General features: G+C 43.7%; 1 protein-coding gene across 6 annotated transcripts in view; it reads left to right on the top strand.

The window, feature by feature from the left end:
* Positions 1-23,532, top strand: part of slc6a9 (solute carrier family 6 member 9) — a 222,206-nt gene that overhangs the window by 50,993 nt on the left and 147,681 nt on the right. For 2 of the 6 annotated variants that reach the window (XR_010963851.1, XR_010963852.1), the window contains 3 exons: positions 15,708-15,829; positions 18,196-18,314; positions 18,753-18,931. The exons of 3 other annotated variants lie outside the window; for them this stretch is intronic. The gene's annotated coding sequence lies outside the window, so the exon portion shown is untranslated. Of the gene's footprint in view, positions 1-15,707; positions 15,830-18,195; positions 18,315-18,752; positions 18,932-23,532 lie in introns of those variants that run through there. One more of the 6 variants, XR_010963853.1, reaches the window with a different exon arrangement.

Raw genomic sequence — 23,532 nt, 5'->3', positions numbered from 1 at the left:
AGCAATAATACTGGCAGGCGGACAATACGGGGCTCTGATGAGAGCAGCCGAGGCATTCTGTGCACGTTCTTGAAAATGTCCTTGTCAACTGTTAAATTTTAGCAAATCAGTCATCCTGAAGAAATTAAAGATTGCATGTGTGTGTGCATGTATGCATGATGTGAAACGTAAATCAAAATCTTTTATCTGTTAAGAGAAGTCATGATTTACAGCATTGTACTTCACAACTTATCAGGATGAGAAGAGGCCTTGCTTTTTAATTTGAATAGAATTGTTACTATAGTATTAGGGTTTGTTTCAGCATCACAATTGAACTAAAAAAAACATATTGCCCATGGAGATTGGAATTCCCTGGAAATGCTGGTTGAAAGGTTAAATCAATTCTTTATTCGGAGGCGCAGCACAAGAAAGGTGCTTTGGGTACGGGTTAGATCCCACTTCATAGTATCATGGTATGGTATAGCTCAGGAGAAGGCCATTCGGCCAATCGTATCTGTGCCGGCTCTTTGAAAGAGCTATCCAATTATTCCTATTCCCCTGCCCTTTCCCCATAGCCCTGTATGTTTTTTCCCTTCAAGTATTTATCAAATTCCCTTTTAAAAGTTATTATTGAACCTGCTTCCACCACCCTTCCAGGCAATACATTCCAGATCATTACAACTCGCTTCCTAGAAGAAATGTTTCCTCAAGTCACCTCTGGCTTTTTTGCCGATCACCTTAAATCTGTGTCCTCTGGTTACTGATCCTTCTGCCACTTATTTACTCTGTCAAAACTGTTCATGATTTTGAGCACCTCTATCAAATCTCCCTTTAACCTTCTCTGTTCTAAGGAGAACAACCCCAGTTTCTCCAGTCTCTTCACATAACTGAAGTCCGTCATCCCTGGTACCATTCTAGTGAACCTCTTCTGCACTGTCTCGAAGGCCTTGACATCCTTCCTATAGTGTGGTGCCCAGAATTGTACGCAATACTCCAGCTGAGGCGTAACCAGTGTTTTATAAAGGTTTAGCATAACTTCCTTGCTTCTGTACTCCATGCCTCTATTAATAAAGCCAAGGGTCCCATATACTTTTTTAACAGCCTTCTCAACTTGTCCTGCCACCTTCAAAGATTTTTGCACCCCCCGGTCTCTCTGTTCCTGCACGCCCTTTAAAATTGTTCCATTTAGTTTATATTGCCTCTCCTCATTCTCTGCGTTAAATTTCATCTGCCATGTGTCTGCCCATTTCACCAGTTTGTCTATGTCCTCTTGAAGTCTTCATTCTCCCCTGCTGGCCAGCTTCCGCCTTCAACCAGAAACGACCGAGCAGCTGACCGGTTGGCTTCAAATGAGGCCCAGCAGTTAAAATCTGCTCATCTCTGAATCTCCCCCCCCCCCCCCCGCCCCCCCCCCCCCCCCAATGCAGGATTAATGTCTGCTCCCGTTGGGAATTAAAATTGGCCTTAGAGCCTTTACCACACTGCTGGTTTCCGTATTTGTCTGCTTTTATATGAAGCAACTCTGACTGTCTGTTCAATGTGCAACCAGTTTCCTACCACAAAATAGACAGCCTAACTGATGTTGTGTCCTCTTAAATTCCAAGAACAACTATCAATATCATTACTGTCGTCTCTTGGGGCCTCCGTGGCTGATGTCAGCTGAGCACAAATCAATGACTCCACCATACTAACTTTTGGATCTCATTGGTGGCTGGAGGGGGGAGAGAGATCAGCAACATAAATAATGGCTACCCCTAAAAGGTAGCTTTTTTTAAATTGATGCAGTGAGGTCCATTGGGGAATAGATTGCTACACTTTGTATTAAAAGTACTGTCCCATAGACCAAACTTTGTTTAAAGTGTTGGGGCATAAAATAAGTCATATAATATTTTAGATACTTCCCTTTTTGAGTCTTAATCATTTTCTGAAACGTGCTAAAATCCTGGAGATAACATTGTGAATGTACATCTCTGTGATGTTTATATCTGTGGGTGAATGATGGATTGTACACATTTGCACAGGACATGTGACTGAGACGTGTAGTCAGGTGGGCTGCCTCCAGCAGTATCTGCAGCCCAACTTGGATCCATATGTTCCATGAAATCTGGATGTCCTCACGTTTGCTGCTTAATTTGCGCTTCACTTGCTCCCGTTGCTGTTTCTTTCCACACAGGATTTCAAAGGGACGAGTTTTTTTTTATTAAACAGCTGGGTTGCCACGAGCAAAATGCTTAATAACCCACAAAACAAACAAAAAGCATTCTGTTTAAAACTGAATAAAATCCAAAAGCCGTGGCCTATAACTTTTGAACATTATGTAAACATTTCTAAAATCCAATTTCACATTGAATAAGAGGTATCACACATCCAGTTTTTTGTAGACTAATTCAGCCCTACAAAAAATCCACAAAAGGGTTGCTCCTTACAGTCACAGCAGAGTTGCTCATATCTAAATTGAAAGTCTTGTTGATAGCAGTTCTAGATGGCATCAAGAAGGGACAGGAGCAAGACGGCTTTTTTTGAGGATGCAGCTCTGAGGTTCTTAATAGTTAACACACGCACACACAAGCACATTTTGCTGCATGGATCACTTTGTTGTCAACATGCTTTGTGACATAAATCTTGCAAATTAGGATCACCAAGCTCACTGCAAGCACCAGCTGTCTCTGTTGGTGGACTCACATAAGATGGCATGTAGACTGGGCATTGATTCTACTCTTCCAGATTCCAATATATTTATGTTTTATATCTGTTTACCACAAAAAAAGTTTCAGATAACAGCTGGGAACAAAGATGCACTGGAGAGGGCCCATGCAATTACAGTCCACTGGCTCCCCATGAGAAAGATTTCCATGTTCTGGGCTTGAGGCAATAGAGGGAGTAGAGAAGGATTAGTTTGGAGGCCTCCTCAAACTCTGGGCCAGCACCATACATTGTTTATCATTCTTTCTCCCTCCTACTTATTCATTCACTGACACAAAGGTATACAATTCACTGTAGTATAACACACAATGAAAGCTGCATTTGAAGAGATATCTTCTTTTGATCCTACAAACGACTATGATAAAGAGACCCCAGAGGGCTCCATCGCCTCACATCATCCTGATTCATTCTCTCCAACAGTGACGAATAGCAGCACAAATGCACATGCTCTGCGGGTTCAGTTAGTGAGTTACAGGAGGGAGCCTTGGGGTGATTTATAGAGTACGACTGAGGAGGAACAAGTGAAGATAGCAGGGGAGGAGCAGAAACATACTGCTCAGTTAGTCAGCTGAAGTCTCCTTCAGGGGCGTAGCCCAGGGATTGGGAGTGGACGGGGCTTTCCAACAAACAAAGTCTCATATCTGACCACAAGCATTTAATGCAGTCCTTTGAGTTTATGCCTGGCATCCTGTTAAATGTGGGGGCGACTATGGTGGTGTTCAGTCATTGCATCTGTGCAGTGATGCTTGACCACCTAATTGAACTGCAGTGCACTAAGTAGGAAGTGCCTACTTCAGGACCATCTGCAGTGGAGTCCCCGTGGTTGGATGAGGACAGGTGCGGCAAGACCATGTCAGGTACCAACCTCACTCTGTTGCCTCTTCAGATCCTCCTCCAAAATCAGCAAGTAGAGCGGTCTATCCAACGGATGCCGATCTTCAGAAGCCAGAAATGAAAAATAAAGGCTGCGAAAAAATGCACAAAATATTAAAAACTAGGCCACATCCAAAACCTGCAGCTTAAAACAGTCCGATCATCGAATGGCAGTCTGTGTGTATTGGGCAAGAAACAGACTTATCACCTGCTCACGCAATTATATACCCCAACTCGCTCATTTGGCATTGGTGCTACTGGCGCACCTGACCACATAATTTGCCCCATTGTTAGTTGTGAACCTGCAATTTTTAGTGCTCAGGGTAGAGCTTTAGGGATTGTTCATTTCCTGACTGACTGTCAGCAGGTTTTGTAAAGTAGTTAAGACAACCAGTCATTCAAACTTCTGAATAGAAAATGTATCCTTGTGTTTTGCATAATGTTGGCAGATCATGGAAATGAATTACTAAATTGGTTGTCAGAATTTGTTTGTGGCAGATGTTAGTTCTTAGCTTTCCTGGCTTCATGTCTATAAATTAATGTTGTGACATTCTAAAATTTGTTAACAAATAATATCGATATTTGCCTTATATTAAAATATCTCAAAGCACTTCAGACAATGAATTACCTTTGAAGTGGACTCACTGGCAAATACTTTCGTAGATCAAAGTTGTTCAGCAAAACATCCGTTGCTTATAAATGGGCTGGAATAGCAATTTAGCTATATTTTGTGAAAAGGTTCAAAATAATTATCAAAATAAATATTTATTTTGTGGAATTAGAGTCAGTATGACAAGAAGTTTCCTTTAAATATCATGATGGAAATGCACAGGACTTGATCTGGGATTGATGGTTGAAGTACAGAGTCATTCCTAGTCTTTCCATTGTCAACTACTGGACGGCTGTTATTTTCCTTCTATTCCCCTTCACTACAAAGGATAGCAGGAACAAGTTTGGATTGGCGTTCAGTGCACATCTGAGTTATCTCGATATTTCTCTAAATCTATCCTGCTCTCTCCAAGTTCCCATGAGCATAGCAGCAAACACAAGTACTTATTTCAGCACTGGAGCCCTAGGCTTGGAGTGAGAGCGTGTCTCTTTTTGTTAACCTTTGGGCTTTAATGTAGACACAAGAAGCTAACATCAACAATTACAGATGATCATTTAGTTCTAACTGGGAGATGAGTCTTTTGGGAGTTAGACTTTCAAGTGTTTTGGGGAAAAAAATCACATTCCTCCCTTAATTACAAGCTACCATTGTAATGTAAGAATTGATAGATGCATTACATGTTGTCCTTTAATATCAGTTTAGAGTAGTCATAGCGAGAGGCTGTTGTGTTGAACAGATTGTCACTGTTCTATCTGTACCACAGAAAAAAGATTTATTAAAATGTTTTAAAGTTTAAGTTGTGGGTCATTGATTTAAAAATCATTTATTGGAATAATTCAGGTTTTCATGTTGAGTTGCTGTTGAGCTCTTGTACCTTTTATAATTTAATAATTTATAATTTAGTAACATAAGTCCTTTGACAGATTTTTAAAATAATTTTTCAATGACAAGCTCCCAAACTTTAGTGTATAGAGATTGTGAATAGTATGTGTTTTTTTTGTGGGGGTAAGTATACCCTGGCCTGAATCATGTCGCAACACATCCTCCCTAATCAAAAACAGAGGGCAACTGTTAGTGGATTTTGGTTAACATAAATCTCCTGAGGATTTGGCCTGAATTTTAGCTCAGATGGCTGGCTATAGGTGAAATGGCTTCGGAGCAGACTGAACCAGCTAATAAATGGAGAGGATCCTCAGCACAAGCCTATCCATAATTCAGCACTAATTGCCACTAAGTTGTCAATCTCAGTTAGAAAAGCCAGAAGATGATTGGTGTGGAAAGTGGAATGTTACTGATGCTGTTTTAAGAGTATTGGGGAGGATTTCTCGTGTTTAGCTGTAGTGAAAACGTGTTTACGATTTTGCTATAAACAGCGATCAGAGGAAATCGTCCCCTTGTGCCAAGGAGACTATTCTTCATCGTTCCTTGCTGTACCTGAAATGGGAATGCTTGTGCTGACACAGGGGGAATGCTGCAAAAGTGTTTTGTTGGCAGGGCATATCAGTGAGCGCAAAACCGATTAAAACATTAAAAAAAACTTTGCATCAGCTATTTAGATAAAGAGTAAAGATTTGTTTATGTGTGAATCAGTACTGCAGTAGCTATAGGAGCACTAGTAGTGATGTGTATCTTGTGTGAGGAAACTACTTTTTTTTGCCTCCAAAGTTAAATTTTCTTGGCGGGGTAAATTTGATGAATTGGCACTCTTGGTATAGAGGTCAGGGGCCTAAATGGTAGCCCTCCTGATTTTTTGGTCATTAAAATGGATAACCGAAAAATTATAAGTACTGCAGGTCGGGTCTGACCTCCTGTTGAGCCAGGCTCTGCATCAGGAATGCTAACTCATTAGATTCACTCCATAATAACATCTAAAGGCCTAAAAAGCCCAAAAGGTGGATAGATTTTCACGTGGGAAACCCGGAAGTGAAGTGAGTGCGTCGGAATCTGCGATCGCAACTCAATTGAAGGCAATTATTTTTGCTTCCTGGTTTCGTGGTTCCAAGCTGTGCAGCGGGCGTACTACGCACCTGCACGACATGATCTGAAGTCCACTATTTAAAGGGCCAATGCAAAAATGGATTTTGGAGGAGAAAGGAGGAAAAGCACCAATGGATTCCAAAAGAGCAAAGGCAGCACCCAGGTTCTCGGATACTGCACTTGAAGTACTGCTGGGTCAGTGAGAACCAGGAGGGAGATCATTTACCCAAGTGATGAGAGGAAGAAACCTGGTTTTGCCACCAAGAAGGCGTGGCTAGAGGTGGCAGGAGAGGTGTGCAGCAGGAGCATGGTGCCCAGGTCTTGGCTGCAGTGCAGGAAATGGTTTAGTGACCTAACCAGGTCAGGAAAAGTGAGTACAATTGCTGATTAACCTACATTTGTGGTGCACAACACCCTCCTCTCACTCTGTCCTGGCAAGGCTACTCCATCATGTCGCTCCTCACACCCACTTAAGTTTCAGTGGCAACCATCCTTTACTTTCTATGCACTTGCTCACCTCCCCATTTATCCATGCACCACTGCCACTCACCCCAGTCCTGATACAATGTGATGTATCTGTCTGATAGTCACCCTCACCCAATGCACGGCATCGATCAGGTGAATATGTCACCTTCAGTCACTCACAGTTCTGTTCTTTCGCCCCTTGTAGGAGAAGAGAGCGCAAAATGCAAGGGAGAGGAGCGAGGACTGGAGGTGGCCCTCCATAAATAGTCCAGCTGACAGATGCAGAGGAGGAGGCCATGGAGATAAGTCGGACATCTGCATCCCTACCCATCAGTGATGGAGAGACTGGGAACCCGCAGATGCCTGGTGACAGAACTTCAATATCTTTCACACACATGACTTTATTTCATCAATGACTGATCTATGAGAAACCTGAGTATGGTGATTGGCAAGATTGTTACTTTGCCATGACTAATTCATATTGTTTTCTTTTGTATTCCAGGGCCTTTACGCGTAGAAGAAGAATGTGCGGAGATGGATGACATTGATTCCTCAGAGGACTTCATTCCTTCTGAGAGTGCATTGTCACACAACACACAGCCATGCACCAGCGCAGATACTTGCACTTCGATGAGTTCAGGTAGACAGATAGTTGGGTTGTCACCCGGTGATTCACCACTCACAAGTGAGCACGAGCAGACACTGGTGGCAGGGGCAGCTGTGGAGAGTCCGCATCAGAGGGCACACTCCTCTCCAAGCTCTTCTCAGCAGGACAGAGATGCTGAACCCCAGGTGCCATCAATGAGAATGATTGTGGTACAGCTCCACCTTTGCGAGGTACTGGAAAATGTGGCACGCACACTCTCCACAATAGCGGAGAGGATGGAGGAGTCCAACGCCAACATTAGTGGATTGATGTCGCTGGTAATTGCGAGAATAACTGCCATGGGGAAAATGGCCACCTCCGTGGAGCTTCAAGTACGGATTTCAAATGAGTCTACGCAGGCCATGTCCACGGCTGTGGAAGCCAGCCCATGTGCTGTCGATTGCGCCATGCACCCATGGGAAACCAGTCAGAGAGGCAAAACCCACTGCCCACTCATTCTGGCTGTTGTCATCGCGAGGGAAATTCATGTAATCGAACGTACTGGAAAACAGCCCATCCGTCACCTGCCTTACATACTTATGTGCAGATGATTGACACATCCTGGAGTTGTCACTGGTGGCGCCCTGAAAGGACCCCGTGGCAAAGAAATTGAGGGCCGTGGTTACTTTTACTGCGCCAGGCAATGTGTGGACACCAGGCCCAGCAGGGAGCAGCACTTCTTGAAGAAGCCTGCAGATGACTGCGACCACCTGCCGACTCAATCTGAGCCTGCATAGACACTGCTCCTCAGAGAGGTCCAGGAAGCTCAGCCTCTGCCTGTATTCCCTCCATGTGGGTAGTGCCTCCTGCAACCTCAGCCCCTCTGTTGCTCCCCTCTCTGCTGTTCTCCAGATCCTTGTTGCACACCTCTCTCTAATGCACCTGCAGATCTCAACACAGCACCACGTGGCTGCCGTGGATGGTCATTTTCCTCCTCCTCAGGTGTCCTCTGGAATACATCCATTGTGCCCCCAGTTGTCAGTTTGAGAGGCTCCACAGTTTTTTTAAAGATATCTCAACACAAGACCTCTTGGTCTCAACAAAGAACTCTCAGTCTCAACACAAGAACTCTCAGCCAAACGTTTCCTGAGAGACCAGCTGCAATACCTGGCCTTTATTGAGATGTTTCAATCACAGGTTTAAAAACCCAAATTAACTGCGGCTGAATCTCACCTCCGTTTGACTGGCGAGATTCAGAAGCCCCGGGAAACCCGTGCAGGAGAAGTTAAATTTGTCTGTGTTTAAGAATCAATTAAAAAATAATACCTATCTGAACTACCTCAATGATCTTAATTGACGCGCTAAGTACCCCCCGCTGGTTTCGGCTGTGCGTGCCTACGTTAAACCCAGAAGTGGGCACGTTGGAGCCGGGTTGCTGTCACGGTACAAAAAACAGTGATTTTCACTACCCACCCGCCCCCAATCCACCCGTTCTTGGGGGTTAAAATTACCCCTATAGTTTATGTCTGACATCTGGTCTGAAAACTGACCAAACGCACTGATGTGAAACCTAGGAGGCATGGGTATTCTGAGGTGCTTTTGTGAGATAGTATCACTGAAGTACACCGATCTCACTGAGTTTTTCACCAAATGGAGGACTGCTAGGGCTAAATGGATGAGATTTTAAACTTAGATATTTTCCCAACTAATGACGGGACCATATGTACAGGTAAGTAACCTAACATTCACGGTACTGACCCATAGGACGTCATTCTCCTTCAGCTGCTTACACAGTAAGTGATTATGTGCCTATGTTTCTTGTGCAATATGTTGCCATCTCCAGTCCAATCACACAGATTGGCTGACCTGTCAGTTGAGGAATACTTCAAATACTGTCCAAGCAATCATTGTTTTTTGACCTCTAGTAGCAGGAGGAGGCAATGGTTTGTCAGAATCTCGCTTGCATAACTTTACTAGGAGTTTTGAAGCCTGCTTATAGGCCATTTTTGATGGCACTATCTCTTATACTCTTTTACTCTGTATGACTATCTGGAGACTGCGATCTTTTTAAAGGAACTGTGTGTTTATCAGGATCCTGCTGCAAAATCTTTTCAGTATTGGAGCAGCATTTTAAGCCCTCCAATCTCTAATAAGTAACAGACTCTGGGGAAGTAATTTTAGCCCCAAATAACGGGTTGAAGGTTAAATAACAGTTTTTTGAAGCGCAACCGCAACCCGGCTCCAACACGGCCACTTCCGGGTTTGACCTGGGCGCGTTTGGATGCGCGCGCAGCCGAAATCCGGAAGTCGAGTCCCCAATTAATCCTGGTGGGCGGATCGTTAAAGGGGTAATTTATCTACTTGAAATACTTGAGGTAAATAATTTTTTGTGGATTCTGAACCTGAAATGAATTTTATTTCACCTGCATGGGTTTCCCATGGCTTCTGAATCTTACCATTGAAACGGAGGTGAGATGCAGCTAAATTGATTTGCCCCTTTAAACCTGTGATTGACACATCTCAATAAAAGCTCAGGCATTGCAGCTGGCCTCTCAGTTCTCTCAGGTAAACGTTTGGCTGAGAGTACTTGTCTTGAGACTGAGAGTTCTTTGTTGAGACAGCTTTAGGAAAACTTTAGAGCCTCTCAAACTGACAAGAACAGGATGGGGGACACAATGGAAGTATTCCAGAGGTCACCCGAGGAGGAGGAAAATAACCATCTACAGTAGTCACGTGGTGTTGTGTTGGGATCTGCAGGTGTACAAGAGAGAGTTGCACAACAAGGACCTGGAGAACAGCAGAGAGGGGAGCAACAGAGGGGCACTACCCATGAGAGGGTATACGGGCAGAGGCTGAGCTTCCTGGATCACCCTGAGGAGCAGTGCCTACGCAGGCTCAGATTGAGTCGGCAGATGGTTGCAGACATCTGCAGCCTCCTTGAGGAAGAGTTGTGCATACCCTTGGTGAACTACAATTGCTTAAACTTACGCTTCCTAACGCTTCTATGCAGTGCATCTCCTGTGGCCCCAGCAGAGGTAGTGAAAGGTTGCTCAGATCCCTGCCCTGACTGCTGAGATGCTTTTGGCCTATGACCTCTGGGTTTCGGAGCCTGTGAGGGCCCAGCCAAAGACTGCTCCAGCTGCCTTTGTGCAGGGACAGATTCGGCCATCGGGAGACGAGGCAGCATTTTGGCTACTGGTTGAAGGAGGGCGGAGAAGGGGGAACGGGTGAGATGTGTGAGCGCTTTGAGTGGAATTCCCTCTTCCATGTCCCATTTTGCCATCATCCCTCTCCCGGGCTAGTAGCACATTACTCCTACCACTCTGTTTGTCAGCAGGTTGGTGAACATGTGTGCTGCGTTGTAAGGCCACGGATAAGGTATCTGTCACACTGTTTAAGGCGGCAGACATGCTGGCTTCCAAAATATGCATGGCCGTGGTCATGACCTGCATAGACTAACTTGAGAGCCGTGCTTGAAGCTCCATGGAGGCAGCTACTCTCTCCATGGCAGACACTCTTGCAATTACCTGCGACGTCAATCCACTAATGCTCGAGTTGGACTCCTCCGTCCTCTCCGCTATTGTGGAGAGTGTGCGTAGTATATTTTCCTGTATCTCGCAAAGGTGGAGCTGTACCTCAATCATTCTCATTCTCAGTGATGGCCCCCGGGGTTCAGCATCTGTGTCCAGCTGAGCAGAGCTTGGATAGGGGTGTACCCCCCCGACACAGACTCTCCACAGCTGCCCCTGCCACCAGTGTCTGCTCGTGTTCAATTGTGAGTGGTGAATCACCAGGTGACAAACCAATTATCTGGCTAACAGGACCCACCGAAGTGCGAGTATCTGTGCTGGTGCATGGCTGTATGTCCTGTGACGGTGCACCCTCAGAAGGAATGAGCTCCTCTGAAGAATTGATTTCTTCCATCTCGCCGCATTCTTCTTGTGTGCGTGAAGGCCTTGGAAGACAACAGAAATCGTCATTGGCAAAATAACAGTCTTGCCAGTCACCATACTCAGATCTGTCAGAATTCAGTATTTGATGAAATAAAGTCACTGTGTGTATGAAAGATGTTTAAGTTCTGTCACCAGGCATCTGCGGGTTCCCAGTCTCCCCATCTCCAATGAATAGTGATGTAGCTGTCCCATTTATCTCCATGACCTCCTCCTCCACATCTGAGAGTTGGACTATTTGTGGAGGTCCACCTCCAGTCCTCGCCCTCTCCCTTGAACTTTGCGCTCTCTTTTGAAAAGGTCGAAAGAACAGACTTGTGAGTGACTGAAGGTGACGTATTCACCCAGTGAATGCATTGCATTGGGTGAGGCTGACTATCAGACAGATACATCATTTTGCATCAGGATTGGAGTGAGTGGCAGCGGTGGATGGATAAATGGGGATGTGAGCAAGTGAAGGATGGTTATTGGTAACACTTAAGTGGGTGTGAGGAGTGATGTGATGTGATGGCTTGCCAACACAGAGTAAGAGGGGGGATGTTGCACAACAAAGGATATGGGTAAATCAGCAAATATACTCAATTTTGCTGACCTGGTTAGGTCATTAAACTGCTTCCTGCAGCCAAGATCTGGGCACCGTGCTCCTGCTGCTCACCTCTTCTGCCACCTCCAGCCACCTTCTTGGTGGTAGAACCAAGTTTCTTTCTACCATCACTTGGGTAAATGACCTCCATTCTGGTTCTCACAGCACCCAGCAGTACTTCAAGCAGTGCATCTGAGAACCTGGGTGCTGCCTTTGCTCAATGTGAATCCATACCTTCACTTCCTTCTTTCTCCTCCAAAATCCATTTTTGCATTGTCCCGTTAAATAGTGGACTTCAGATCGCTTCATGTGGGTGCGCAGTACGCCCGCTGCGCAGCTTGGCAACGCGGAACCTGGAAGTAAAATTAAGTGCCTTCAGTTGAGTTGCAATCACAGTTTCTGACGCGCTCACTTTACTTCCGGCTTTCCCATGTAAAAATCTACCCACCCGCCCTCTTCCCGGCTCCAGATAAAAATCATGCTGTGGATGTCTGTAGCGTAGTATACATAACTATTAACAAATGATGCACAGCGCCTGCAGAAGACATGGGGCGCTAAATTGGGCCGTGTAGTGCCCGTTGTTTCGGCACTACACGTCCTCACCAAAATCCAACGTGGCGTCGTGGCTGCACACGCTCGTTTCTAGCGTGACATGCACTGGACTCCATCACAGTATAAGAGTTGGCGGATGCGCAAATACTGAACGCCGGCAGTATGTAAAGTAAGGAGAAAATGGCTTCAATCAGTGTGCAAGGCTGATTTAAAGTGATAACTCCCTGAATGGTGTCTAACGCTCAACTCAACGCACAGTCTTAACCCCGACCATTTGAACGTGTCTTAGAGTGCCTGGAGGACCCCCACCAGTGCTATTTAAAGGGACCATGCAGGATTCACAGGTTAGTGGCTGGATTATTGCTTCTGGCTGCCGAGACATTTGTAATTGTTTTTGGAGGTCTCCTATACTTGAACACTAGGACTAGGGGACATAGCCTAACATTTAGAGCCAGGACGTGCAGGAGTGAAGTTAGGAAATGCTTCTACACACAAAGGGTGGGAGAAGTTTGGAACCCTCTTCTGCAGACGGCAGTTGATGCCAGCTCAATTATGAATTCTAAATCTGAGATTGATAGATTTCTGGGAACCAAGGGTATTAAGGGCTACGGGGCTAAGACGGGTATATGGAATTAGGTCACAGGTCCATCATGATTACATTGAATGGCGGAACAGGCTCGAGGGGCTAAATGCCACTGCCACTTGCTGCCTCCTAATATGCAACGCCTTCTCCTGCAAGAAAGCAGAACGTGTGTCTGGATGATATGCCTGTCATGGTTGACTAGCTGCCAGTGTGTGGCCTATGAGTTGTGGGTGGGCGGCTTGCAACATTGGTAATGGGTAAGGGTGAGAGGAAGCATCTGATTGGAAGGGTTGAGTACTGATGGAAAGAGTTTGTTGGTAGCTGGGTGATGGGGTGTGTAGTACGTGGAGCAGTGGATGTGGCTAGTGGTGCAGTTGGTAGGAGACGCCACTTGACAGTTGACCTCATTCACTTTGACCACTCATGTCAAAGCATTGAACTTCTTCCTGCACTGCATCCATGTTCATTATGCTATGCACCTGGTATTGACTTCATCCCCCACTGCCTCCCACTGCCTTTTGGGTATATGTCTGGAGGGCTGTTTGCCCATCACCCCACCACGGATATAGGATATCCCTCCTTCTGTCCATCTCTTGCACCAAAGCCTTTAGTGCATCAGCAGAGAACCTTGTTGTACGCATTCTCGCAGGCCTGGTACAAACTCAGATCGGCAGATTGGTGAGGTCTGGTGTGCAGATTTGAGGATGTGGGATTTAGTAGTGCACAACTTTTATTCAATGTTTTAACATAACTCATCAGTTTGTAAACATAGGGACGGGACCTGCATCTGTATTTTGCATGTGCGATGTTTGATCTCCATTCAGACTCCGTGCAGACGCAGACTGTTATTTTCAGCAAATAACAGGTACCAACTACCTTTAGAGATTTTTAAGAGACAGCCTGCCTTTAAGAGATTGGGGCTCCCCTGCTGGTAGAAAGTGCAAATTGCATTGAATCCTCATGTCAACACTGATTCGGAACGCTGCTTGAAGGTAAGTCCTCAGGCCTGACGAAAGTCTCGTCCTGCCTGCGCAGGGGCCATTGAGTGCGGGGTAATAGCGGATCGTGCTACCCCCGCCCAATAATAGACCCTATCCAATTTTTTTCCCCCCCAGTGTTCCAATTATAATGTATGTCATTGGTGGTAATGGTGAGTTTATTGGAATCGTTCTCCATTACCTCTCTCCCCTAGAAAATAAAGGCTTGAGTATGATCCCAGATTGGTCTGCAGGTTTGTAAGGAGAATCGAGACTTTTGACTGTTGAGTAAGATGATCAAATTATATGTTTTGTCAGTGGGAGGCAACGTTCATTTGCTCCACAGTAAAGCTTCTTGTTTAATTTGCAAATGAAGCTTCGTGCCGCGAATAGAAAAAGCCTGTTTAAGGCCAGCCTGTGAATGGAAAGTGGAGTGTTTTTGTATGTAACATTCTATGTGGCTGTACAACATTCTCCTTTTAATGCCCTGTGTCTGGCAAAGCTCAGAAAAATAGATGCAAAGTCAAGTCATTTGCTGTTGTACTTTTTCGATAATTAGTTTTTGCTTTTTTAAAGGGAAGACAGGGTGGGAACATTCGTACTTTTCTTGAATTGTGCAAATAGTCAAATTACAACCTTTAGCTCAAGGAATAGCTTGAAGCATTTCAGTACTATTTTCTCTTTTGGCCGATTTTAATGGTTGACAATTCAGTATTCCAAAGTCTCCAGCGATAATTGAATGCAATGTCACTTTGAATGAGTCTGAAGCTTCTGCAGTTTTTAAATTACGACAACAACTTGCATTTCTATAACAATCCTCACATGCAGGAAGACATCTCCTTTATGTTAAGGAGGAAAAAAAATGGATGCTGAAGAGGAGGGACAAAAAGAAAAAAAGAGGGTTAGGGTGGCAGGCTGAAGGCAAAGATTAAGAAAAGGGTATTGAGCAGGTTTTTGATAATGCAAAGAGAGGTTGCAAGATGGAGGGACTGAATTGCTTTTGAAGTATGGTCATTGTTAGTTTTTAGGCAGATGTGGAAGTGAATTTCAACATCGCAAGGTCCCACAAACAACAAGGAAAGGAATGACCAGTTCATCAGTTTTTCGTGGTGTTGTTGGAAGGATAAATATTGGTCAGGACACCAGGAAAACTCCCTTTCTCTTCAAATAGTGGGATCTTTTATGTTCACTTGAGCAGGCAGGGGTGTGGGGAGGCCTTGGATTAACAGCTCACCCAAAAGACAGCATCTCTGACAAAGCAGCACCTCCTTCAGTACTGCAATTAAGTGTCAACCCAGATTATGTGCTTAATGCCCTAGAGCAGGGCTTGAACCCACAAGCATCTGACTCAGAGGCAAGAGTGCAACCACTGTGACAAGCCTAATGTGGACTTTTCAGCAACCATCACTGAATAGTGATCAGAACAGGGAGCCCTTGATAATTTTTGTCCTCCCTAGATTGGGGACTATTTGTACCATCACTCATCTCATCTTGTTCTTTATTTCTATGTGCATACATCGGGATCAGGTTTGACTCTGATTTCCCTTCCTCATGGTGAGAATTGTCCAATGACTAAACTGTTTAGACTCATTTAGAGCAGAGGTTCAGGAGGAACCATTTTTACACAGTTATGAGGACGTGGAATTCACTTCCAGAGTTAGAGGTTGAAGCAGAAACTATGTCAATATTAAAGATTAGATGGGATAGGCGGATGAAGAAAAAGAGTTTGAAGGGATATGGGAACAGGGTGGGTAAATGTGATTAGAACAAATTGCTTGCATGGAGGGTAAACACTGACACAGACTGGTTGGGCTGAATGACCTGTTTCCATGTTGTAACTTCTATGTATACGTGATTAATTGCCGTTAGGGCAAGATACTAGAGGGCTGCTGGTACCTGTGGAACCATGCCTCAGCGTGAATCATTACCTTCAGAAGGGGAGAGGCAAAGAGAGTGATTTGGGAAGAAAAAAGGGTCAGGTAAACCTGTGGGTAAGTACCAACATTGATTCTTAATTAAAAGATTATCTTCGTTTAGAGGATATTTTGTGAAGTCTTGTAAGCCCCCATTTTCTATAGCAGTTTGTAGAAAAGATACACTGGAGCAATGTTAGCAAAGAGGATCATCTTCAGTGTATCCAAAGCTGGCCTCTTGCGCATCCCCAATTTTAATCACTCCACCATTAGCTTCAGCTGCCTAGGCCCTAAGCTCTGGAATTCCTTCCCTAAACCTCTTCACCTCTCTATCCCTCTCTCCTCCTTTAAGACACTCCTTAAAACCTACCTCTTTGACTATGGTTTTGGTCACCTGTCCTAATATCTCCTTATGTGGCTCAGTATCAAATTTTGTTTGATAACGCTCCTGTGAAGTGCCTTGGGAGGTTTTACTATGTTAAAGGCACTATATAAATGCAAGTTGTTGTTGTTATCTGTTCCACAGAATGCCAATATAGTGAAGACCAAGCCAGACAGTGCATTGTGGGTTTTTGCAAATGCGCGTTGCTGACAGAAATGCACAGCCCTGATAAGAAAGACACTGCAAAAAAAATATATTATTAAGATAACCTAAAGTAAGGGATTGGCATTGTGTTAGTATAACTCAAGTGATTTACCTGCAGAGTTACCTTCCCCTTTAAAAAGGAATAACCTAGACCTTTTCTGTATAGTTGAGATACTGGAGAGCAGAGGAGAGCTGCAACAGAACATAATGGATTGGAGGTAGCAGAGTAACAGAATTTGTGGGAAAGGGATGAAGGTGCCTCTCTTACTCATAATTGGTTGAGTTGCTTTGCTTTTCAACTTCGCTAAAGCAGAAAAACAGAAAAGTTGACAAGTGGAATTTTCCAGTCCTGAAGCCATCTCATGTCGTCTTCATTATTATAATCACAATAGGTATGATGATTCAACAAAAAAAACAAATTCAAGATTATAGCAAAGCCTTTATGCTTAGACAGAAAGGGTTGCCATTTTAGAAAAGAAAGAAAACCATGGATTAGTGAGATCTGATAACATAGTGACTGTTGCTATGTAGTTAAGTGTAGTTAGTGGTGATAATTGTAGATAGGACATTCTTTTATACGGATATTTGCTTTGGTGACTAGGAGACTCTCAAAAGGTATGGTTTTATAGCTGCTTTTATACAGCTGCTCATTTAATTCAGATTCCAGTAGATGGCTATCTGTAACCAGCCTGTATTTACACAACAAAATCCGACACCCTTTGTAGAACCATGGAAAAACCCACAGGGTCTTTGGTTCTGCTGCTGGGTTAGGGAAGCCAGATTTAGTAACAAACCTGGCAAGCTGGATGTTACTGATATTGAGCTCTTAGAATCTGAGCTAAACAAGCACCAATATAGAAGGGACTTCTGTGTTGTAAACCAGCCAGGGCTGCTGCTGAACAAGATATCTTCAGGATCTTACACCTTCAGAAATGTATACAGAATATTGATATTCTGAGCAGAACCAGTCTGGATTGGTATGGTCGAAATTCTGTTTGGTAATGTTTGTAGCAAACATTTTAAGAGCATTTTAAAGGAGGGAATTCTGTTTTTAAAAAAAAATGCAATCAATTTATAAAAATATTATTCATTTTTCGAGGGAACTCCCTCTGCTCTTCAGATATCTCAGTGTTGTATGGTGTATATGGGAGTCTTGAGACTGCACACCATATTATAACAATTTTGTAACTACACTCCGAAACAACAAAGAGCTCCTTCGATTATAATGCAGCTGTTTTTTTAACACCAAAGTTTAGGTTTTTTTTCACACTTTGCAGCATTATCAGGGCTGGCGAGAAGCTCACACAGCCTCTGGCAGTGCTGCTCTTAAGCTGAATGTCAGAGCTTGTGCGAGAGTAGACTAATTCTCTGATTAAACCCCCCATCCCCACACACCACCAAACGCTTATTTTCTACCTACTCCAATCATGTGACTCAGCAGAAACTTGCCACGTTAATCCTTTTTTAAAAAAAAGTTTGAGGTGAGCACACTGTGCAAAGGATTAGTTACTCAGTGTATCTTATGGTTCTTGATAAAATGTCAACCATTTTATATTAAACTTTGTATTTTCCATTGTTTGCTTGACAGTGTATGCCATTTTCTCAAGACCTCCTGATTCTGTACTAAAGTGCAATTCCACAGCCACTTCCAAGTTGTGTTGTTCCGTAAATTTTGACAGTATTTTCTAAAGTTGATTTAAAGGTAGTCTGCAGACATTTGTATTACTGTTGGTTATGAGGGGAATCTGAGTGTTTTCAGTATTACTATTAGTTATCGATGCAATTTCAGTGAGTACTATTAGTTACTGGTGGAATCAAATTCCTCCCATCTTCAGTTTCCCCTCTTTCCTGCCCTCAGTTTCCCTTCTTTGCCTGCTCATGGGTGGCCTCCCACTTCTTGTAACTTCTTGCACAACGGCTGCTGGCACAAAACCACAAGCAAAGGTACTCAACAACAGGGGACCCTACGTTCATAAGGTAATTGCATTTACATTTCAGATGTCATGTGGTCGGATATCACGTGATCCAATGTCACATGGTTGGGTGTCACGTGACCAAACTTGCAGGAATACCTCCAACCAGAGTTGGCAACCCCCACCAGTAATCATTTTATGCTTTGAGAGTGCTGTTGGGAGCATCCACACTCTCAAAACATTAAAAGAAACTCTGCTTGAGTTTATAAAATACAAAGAAGATCCAGTGGATTGTGTGAGCACTTTCTAAACACTGTTTAATATCGCACTGGATTTATACTTCAAGTGGTTTTGTGTGAGAAGGCCTCTGCAGATTGGGATCTGATTTTAAAGTTATATTGTCACTTTTGCATTGCTGCAAACTTGAAAATTGACCATAAAACTACACATGTTATTCTGTGCTTGGATCGAGTGTAGAAACAATCTTGTTTTTATTCTGCAGGAGAAGCTGGCTTCTGAGTGAGTGACTGGGCCCGAACAGAGACACTGGCTCTGCTCCTTGTTCAGGAAATGCTTTTTTGTTGTGTGTTGTCTGCTGCTGTTAATTGGAATAAACAACTATTAGAAACAGGCTAGTCATTCTCAAAACTTGATATTAAATTGTTTTCAGTCAGCAAAAAATGTTGTATTATTTCCTGCTGCAGTGCAAGGTCAAGCTGCCAGCAGCTCATTGGTTCACACTGCATGCTTCGTGCAAGAGACCACTTTTCCTGAACCCCTCTTTTGTAACATGTTATATTGGTAAACAGAGACTGGATTTGGTCAGCAATTAGCCAACACTAGGCCTCTGTTTTACCCTTCCCTGAATTCAGAGTTCTGGATTGGCACCTGCACAAGGGAGGCTCACCAAAGGAAAGAGATTTCACCTCAGTGACAGTGTAGACTCTGGCTGCACAAACAGACTGGCCTTGAGTAGCATATTCTTCCTATCACACTCTGCTTTACACATTTTATCGTTGACCTCTCTTTGAACTGACTGGTAAAATACCTGAAATATAGTGCAGGGGAAATCTACAATGGTCCCACCAATATGCAAACCCAAGGGGGATTTGATGGTGGAGGGACGTACAATAGCTGCTGGCATGAAACCACGAGCAAAGATACTCAACTACAGGGGATCCAACCTTTATAAGGTAAAGGCAATAACATTTGCATGATGCCATGTGACCGGACACTGATCTTTCACCTTTGGGACCTGGCTTCAAATCCATTCAGGCTAATGGGATGATAGGCTTCTCTCCATGCTGTCTGATAGGGGTTTGCATGAAGTGAATCTGGGGAGCTCCAACCCAGTTCATGATGGCATAGGCCTGCAGCACGAAACTGCTCTAATTTGCACTAAATTGGTAGCCTCACACAGAGAGGCCACAGAATGGCTGGTGTGCCAAATGGAAGCAGATTGGTAAGGATTGTTTTTCTGAGGTTGGCCTAAGGTACATTTTTGGACCAAAGCTTTACTTTGTATCTTACCTGACCTGGGAGTACTTGACACTTGTCATTCGGTGTTTGAAGTAGACAAGTGTTCCATTTCCCAGTGTCAACATTGTTTGCCTTCTGATTCACTTTAGCCGCTCTTGGGCACCTTGTTAAAAGATGGATACACAGCGACCGTAGCGTATGAGTGACTATTTAGTCCAATCCCTAGCCCAGGGCATGATATGTGAACATAAATTTGGAACCCTGCCCAATAAAATGATGATTAATATCAAGCTCTAAGCAAATATTTTCTGCAATTATTTCTATTTTCAATACTTCTCATGCTGACAATTGTAAAACAATAGAGCATTGCCCTGTTCTGAGTATTTATTCCAAATTGAACCTTATGTTTTCCAAATCAAATGATATTCCTCAGCATCCCTTTCTTTTGCCTTTTTGTTGCTAATTGCGGCATTATTATTCTTGAGCGGGAGTCAGATGAGCTCCATTTGTAAGAATGTAGGGAAGTGTGGAACGAGGAAAGGACATTCAGCCATTTCTTCCAACAGACTTTGTACAATTTTTACTGTACATTCCCTTCCCCCTTAATTTATTTCATTTCCACAGAAACTTGAAGCTTATCTCCAAAAGTAATTGAGCAAAACTCCATCATATCAATTGAACATTATAACCTAGATTATTCAACCCTGATCAGGTGCATTCCATAGATGTCATTATGCTCTCAGGAGTTACAGGAGTGTTTCATAAATCATTTTATCATCTACATCTATACTTATCTCTATAACTAATACTCTTTATTCTTCAATTCAATTCACAACAAGCTATTTGTCCAACCCAGTTAATTAGCATATGTGGTTGAAGGCCGTCTGTTCCACATATCTTAAAGTAAAGATAAGGATAAATTTTACAAGCCAAGTCTTATGTCTTATGGCACAAGCCTTACTTGCCACGAGCGTGGATCTTTCTAAAAAATGTATAGATCTTTCAGATATATGCTGCCGCTAGATCTTCAGGGTATAATTCAGTTCAAAATGGACACGCATATCTAAATTTTAGCCACAAAAATCTATCTGTTAGACATGCGTTGTGTTTTCTGTCTTGTTTTTTGTTCCGACAAACTCACAAAACTACGCTTCAAAAAAATCATAGAATCATAGAAAATTTATGGCAGAGAAGGAGGCCATTCGGCCCATCGTGTCCACGCCGGCCGAAAATGAGCCACCCAGCCTAATCCCACTTTCCAGCACTTGTCCAACCTTTTCAGCCTTGTAGGTCATGGCACTTCAGGTGCACATAGAGGTACGTTTTAAATGAGTTGAGGGTTTCTGCCTCTACCACCCTTTCAGGCAGTGAGTTCCAGACACCCACCCTGGCTGAAAAAAATTTCCTCAGCTCTCCTTTAGACCTTCTACCAATTACTTTAAATCTATGCCCCCCTGGTTATTGACTTCTCTGCTAAGGGAAATAGGTCCTTCCTATCCACTCTATCTAACTTTGTACACCTCAATTAAATCACCCCTCAGCTGCCTCTGTTCCAAAGAGAACAACCCCAGCCTATCCAACCTTTCCTCATGGCTAAAATTCTCCAGTCCTGGCAATATCCTCGTAAATCTCCTCTGTACCCTCTCTATTGCAATTACATCTTTCCTGTATTATGGTGACCAGAGCTGTACACAGTACTCAAGCTGAGGCCTAACCAGTGTTTATACAGTTCCAGAACAACCTCCCTGCTCTTATATTCTATGCCTTGGCTAATAAAGGAAATTATTCCATTTGCCTTTTTAACCACCTTATCTTCCTGTCCTGCTAGCTTCAGGGATCTGCAGACATGCACTCCAAGGTCCCTCACTTCCTCTACACCTTTCAGTATCCTACCATTTATTGTGTACTCCCTTGCCTTGTTTGCCCTCCCCAAATGCATTACCTCACACTTCTCCGGATTGAATTCCATTTGCCACTTTTCTGCCCACCTGACCAGTCCATTGATATCTTACTGCAGTCTACAGCTTTCTTCCTCACTATCAACCACACGGCCAATTTTTGTATCATCTGCAAACTTCTCAATCATACCCCCTACATTTAAGTCCAAATCACAAAAAGCAAGGAACCTAGCACTGAGCCCTGCGGAACACCACTGGAAACAGCCTTCCAGTCACAAAAACACCCGTCGACCATTACCCTTTGCTTCCTGCCACTGAGCCAATTTTGGATCCAACTTGCCACTCTCCCTTGGATCCCATGGGCTTTTACTTTTTTGACCAGTCCACCATGTGGGACCTTGTCAAAAGCCTTGCTAAAATCCATGTAGACTACATCAAATGCACTACCCTCATCTACCCTGCTTGCTACCTCCTCAAAAAATTCAATCAAGTTAGTCAGACACAACCTTCCCTTAACAAATCCATGCTGACTGTCCTTGATTACTCTGCCTTTCAAAGTGACGGTTATCCTGTCCCTCAGAATTGATTCTAATAATTTGCCCACCACCGAGGTTAGACTAACTGGCCTGTCATTACTCGGTCTATCCCTCGCTCCCTTTATAAACAATGGTACAACGTTAGCAGTCCTCCAATCCTCCAGCACCCGCCTGTATCCAGTGAGGATTGGAAAATGATGGTCAGAGCCTCCACTTTTTCCTCCCTTGCTTCTCTTAACAGCCTGGGATACATTTCATCCGGCCCTGGTGATTTATCTACTTTCAAAGATGCTAATCCCCTTAATATTCCTCTCTCACTAAGTTTATCCCATCCAATATTTCACACTCCTCCTCCTTAACTACAATGTCTGCATCATCCCTTTCTGTACTTTTTGCTAGGAGATTTACTCCCATAATCTGGCTGTCTATAGTAACATAATAACAGTTTCAGGCAAGAGAAGACCATTGGTCCATCTAGCCCACCTATCCACAGTATTCCCGTGGTACATTTCTAATAACCCTGAATCCCATCTATTGAAAAGAACCCACCTAGTTCCCTCTTAAAACCCATTGAGGTTTCTTGTTCCACCACCTGTGCCGGCAATCTGTTCCGTATACTTCCCTTAAACTTTGTTATTTTCAATCTTTCCTAAAATAGCAGCGCTCAAATCGCCTCTAACTACCTGCGCTGTTGGGACTGGGGGTGAGGGCAGCATGTGATATCGGGAGGGCAGCTGGCTCGGTTTGAGAAGTGCTGATGTGAGGTTAGCTTGAATATTCTGGACATTTGCTTAATTACCTTTAAGGATCATGGAGTATCCATCCAGGACTGTTTCTCAGGAGATTAAGTAGGTGGGAGAGAGTCCATAATAATGGCAAAAAGTTTGTGGTTTTGAGCGGTCTGGATGCACAAAATGGTCTCCCTCTCCTCATTCATGCTGTCCTACATTTTTTGTGTAATTTCTGTATTCAGGGTTGCTTATTTAAGCTCAGCTTTTCTGCTCTCATATCCTGCCAGCTACCTCTTCCTTTGTCAGTATTTTTATTAATAGCTGCAGGGCGACCCAGGTGCTGCCACCTGACCCTGTGAGTGCTGTCCATGGCTTTCCTGTGCCATTGCTGCAGCTGGCAGTTGCAAAATCCTAGCAGCCAGTAGCGTACTCCAGGACTCAAGGGATTTGAATCCCATTACACGGAAACAGAGTAATGAGGAGCAGTTAAGAGACAATTAAGAGTAAGTATCTCTTTCTGACATTCAGGACTATAGGACAACTCAATAGGAAACACATCCCTTTTAAGCATACATGGTGGGGATAATTTTGAGCTTTGCTATAGTGTTAAACGGGCGATAGAGAATCGGCAGCCCGTT

This window comes from Heptranchias perlo, chromosome 9, assembly GCF_035084215.1.
Source record: "Heptranchias perlo isolate sHepPer1 chromosome 9, sHepPer1.hap1, whole genome shotgun sequence".
Lineage (NCBI taxonomy): Eukaryota > Metazoa > Chordata > Chondrichthyes > Hexanchiformes > Hexanchidae > Heptranchias > Heptranchias perlo.
The sequence above is the reverse complement of the archived record's forward strand: the minus strand, read 5'-3'. Positions and strand labels throughout refer to the sequence as shown.